Consider the following 4,711-nt stretch of genomic DNA (forward strand, 5'->3'; position numbering starts at 1 on the left):
TTAATAAAATAATCCTTTAATAAATATTTTTTTAAAGAAAGTATCAAATAAAAAAAGATCAACTATTTTAAAATGGAGGAAGTACTACATCTGGACTTGTAGCCACAAAGGAAGTGTATTAAGCAAGACAATGTGTGTGGTCCATTAAAATGCTTAACGAAATTTTGTTAATAACATGCGACATTAAATTCTTTTTCATTTTACCCTTAGTTGAAAATTATTGAATGGTGCATAAATAATTTCAGTTCTTAAAATCAAAATTAAATTCTTATTACTAGTTTTAATTATAAATACTCAATATTTTAAACATAATGCATCGAATGAAGTAATATGTATTAAATTTGAATGTTTAATCATTATATTAATTATTGAACTTTAAAAAGACATACAAAAATAAATATATAAATATATAAATATATTTTTGTTTATTAATTTTTTAATTAGTGTGTCAAATCTACAAACGAAGAGAATATTAGTTTAAGCGCTTACATCTCTATTAATGCGACTGGCAAAATAAAACGATATGACATCGTCAAAAGTTTCAAAAAAACCCAATACATCCAAAAAGTGATAGAATTATCAAAGGATATTGGACAGATTTGAAGAAGACAAGATGATGTTTCAAGTTACTGTAGACACCAAACTATTTTTTTTAAATTCATATATATGTTAAAAGGAAGTTTGAGGTTGATAACTCAAACTTCTTGGCTTTCATATTATTGTATTACACGAGCCTTCTCATTTATAATTTCATCATAGAGAATATTATAAATTCTATAATGATCACATAATATTTAATTTTCCTTAGCTCATTTTTTGTTCATGCTTGTTAATCAATAAATATTTGTTATCTCAGTAAGTTTGATAAGGTAATGCCTAGTCCCCTTTAAATGTACTTACCTCTATTGGGAACCTTTGTTTTTGTTTTTTTTAACAAAAGCTGCTAGACTCTCCGTCTAGTGATATAAATTCATCAAAATAAAATAAAATACAGCCACCCAAACTCAAAAATAAAGAACATAATTGCAGGGACCGGAGAGGTTAGGGTGGTGCAGCCACTTAGAGTTCAAGTCCAAACAACAACAATATATACAGTGTATTTTTATAAAGTGAAGTCCAGAAAGGATAGAGTGTACCCAATTCGTATCATTACCTTAAAGATGAGAAAGAGAATTACATTGTTTCTGATAGACCCAAGATTAGAAAAAGATGTAATAAAGGTAAAAAATAAAAAAAAATACAATAGGAAATAACATAGCAAATAGTAGAGAGACCAAAATAATACTTCAAATCATCTATCTAAACCATCTATCAACAAAAAACTACGAACAAGAAACTATTACTAACAAGGACAATCCTCCTAACTACCTCCTAACCTTCTATCCAAAATTCGTATACGTCCATCACACCTCCTTGCTAAGTTCATGTCTTCATTAAGCTGCAACTATATCATATCTTGTCTAATCAACTCTCAAAACAAGTGGCGGAGCCATCTTTGCACCAAGGGTTCATCCGAAATACCTTCGACAAAAAATTATAATATTTTTGTACTAACTTTACATGGTTAAAAATATGATCTTTTATGTAGTAGTGTTCAACCCCTTAGATTAGTTCATATATTTACGACTAAATTCCCTCAATAAAAATCCTAACTCCGCCACTACTCAAAACATATCAAAATCTTAACAAATAGTAAAGTTGAGACAGCACCATAATGAAACGGAATCATGAAAAACTGAAATCCATGTTCTACAATAGCAAATCCATGACATCTAAACATAGATATCAATAGTACGTCTACTATATATATTAGCAGTTGCAATCTTACTGATTTTTAAACATAGATATTGGCAGTACGTCTACTATATTAGCAGTGCATTCTTACTGATCTTTAAACATAGATATTGGCAGTACGTGTACTATATTAGCAGTTGCATTCTTACTGATCTTTAAACATAGACATTGACAGTACGTCTACTATATTGTACTTGCATTTCAACTGAACTTTAAACATAGACATCGATAGTACCTCTGCTATATTATTAGTACTTGCATTTTTAACTGATCTTTAGACTAATTATAAAAGCAAACCACCAAATATATCAACTTCATTTTCCTTCTTCTAATTATCAAAACTAACAGTGAGCTTCTTCAGCAATATCACTATGCGATCAAAAGTACTTCCATCACTTTTTGCCAGCATCAACTCTATGATAAGAGAAGCAATTTGAAGCAGCTCATTTCTATCTTCAGTACTCGGAAGCTTATCATTGAACCAACCACCAACATTACTCTCTAGTTTCCCTACAATTTCTCCACCAACATTCGTCAGCGCAAGCAACACTTTGCCACCAAATTTCGTTTGCCTTAACACCACTTTGCCAGCAGGAACTTTTAGTTTCTCCAGCAACTTGACATCACTGTTCTCTAGCATGTCCAGCACTTGACAAACAAAATCCTTACGCCACTGTGGCTTATCGACAAAGCAATTCTTCACCATCTGTAGCCCTTGGAAAACAGAGTTAGTAGGATGGCACAGATACTCCCATATTTTTCCTACAATGGAATCCATAATAGTAATACTTAACAGTTCTTCAGATTATGGAAAGTTAAATATGTTTTTGACAAACAAAAGTGGCCTATTATATATACTGCTACTAGTACTATAATCGAGAGACGCTATTTAACTGAAGGCATATAAAAAGATGTGGGAATTAATGTGATGAATTCAACAGTATAGGGTGGGCATGGTATGGTACAGTAACGTATTTTAAACTTTGATATGATAATTTCGATTTTTGGTATTTAAAAGAACAATACCATTACCATACCAAATTTTTTTGGTATGCTTCGGTATTTTTAAATTCGGTTTTGGTATTTTCCAATAACATAATTCGATAACCGTACTTTATTTGATTTCGACTTACATATATTCATATAAAAAACTACAACTTTAAACTTTAAAAACGTATCAATCATATAAAATTAACAACTATATTTGTTGATCAATTACACAAAAAGAACATTTCAATCGCTATTGAGTAGTCCAAGATGCAAACTATGAACAACATTACATAAACTTAATCATAGTACTTCTAAATAATAAGTTTCTCAAAAATTATATTTCTGAATAAAAGATGTTTTTACGTTCAATTGGCTAATGGATGATATATAAATATATTTAATAATCTTAAATATAATATTATATGAATTTTATATATTACTAAAAAACTTTGATGCGGTATACAGTATTTCAGTATTTATTGTATAAATACCAAATATCATATCAAATACCAAAATCATTTGAAACTCCTACCAAATAGCATACCATATATCATAACATCCACACCGCATTATAAAAAATTTCGATTTCGATACGGTATTCGATATATACCATACCATGCCCAGCCCTAGAACACTACAGTACAGTACAAGTGCACTGCTAAATGGCCATAATAATTTTGACAAATTTGATCATAAATATAAAAAGTCCATAATATCCTTACATTAAATTTTGCGTTGTTTTCTCAAAACTTTTCCCTCCAAGTTAAACTAACCTTTCCTATTCCCAAACTCCTTGAATTACGAAAGTAAAAATTCTTTGGCAATTAAGAAAAATAAAAAATCTTTTGATGTATCTCTTTTATATTTTATATTGAGACGAATGAAAAATCTTTGGCAGTCCTCGTTTAATTTTTTTTTTACACAATTTAGTTTTTAAAAATTATAGTTTAGTTGATTAAAAAAAAGTTTATGCTCTTTAGTAAAAAACACTTTTGTAACTTAATTTATACAAATTAATATTATTTTTCATTACTATCTAATAGGCCTATACAAATTATATTCTGAATGTATACATAAACTCTCCACCCAATTATGTTAAGAACATACGAATGAGTACCTCTAAAAAAATTATTTTTTCGCTTAAAATAACTTTCATATTGAAGGAGACAATTGAACTTCACGTTAATATAACTATAAAAGAATATTTTAGTTGCTTAAAATTTTACTTAATTACTTAGCAATACAAATTAGAATAGTAATTAAGCATGGATTCGAAAGTTTATAATTATATATATTTTTTAAAATAATTGAGTAAATAAAATCATGTCCAGTTTATCAATGATTAGTGTACTGTATATACAATAAATGTTTTACAAGAAAAAATACAATGTAATTTTTGAGATTAGATATTTTAAATAAAAAATTAACCGATAATGGGGCGTTTATAACTATACCTAGAAAACCAAATTAAATTTTTTTATATTATGTAGTTCCAAACAAGAATGTTATATCACCATTTTAACTACGGCTAAAAAATTTCAGTTTTTTCGACAATACTAGTTAAGAGGATGTTTTAAAAAAAATAAAATCACTGAGTATCTAATTATCAGTAAATATTCAAAAATAGACATATTTTATTTTGTATACTATTTTAAATAACGTCGTTTTTAATGTATGTAAAATAAAGTATGATACAAAATTAGGATCTATATTTTTAAGCATTATTCTTCATTTAATATAGTGTTGAAGGAGGCAATTAAACTTTAAGTTTGGTAATAGTATAAATAAATATTTTTTCTAATTAAAAATTATTCTAATTACTTAGTCTAATACACAATTTGGTAAAGTTTATGATTTCTATCACGCGTCAATATCTATCATATCAAAGCATTTTGAGTTTTGACTAACGTCAATATATTAAAAATTA

This window comes from Capsicum annuum, chromosome 11, assembly GCF_002878395.1.
Source record: "Capsicum annuum cultivar UCD-10X-F1 chromosome 11, UCD10Xv1.1, whole genome shotgun sequence".
Lineage (NCBI taxonomy): Eukaryota > Viridiplantae > Streptophyta > Magnoliopsida > Solanales > Solanaceae > Capsicum > Capsicum annuum.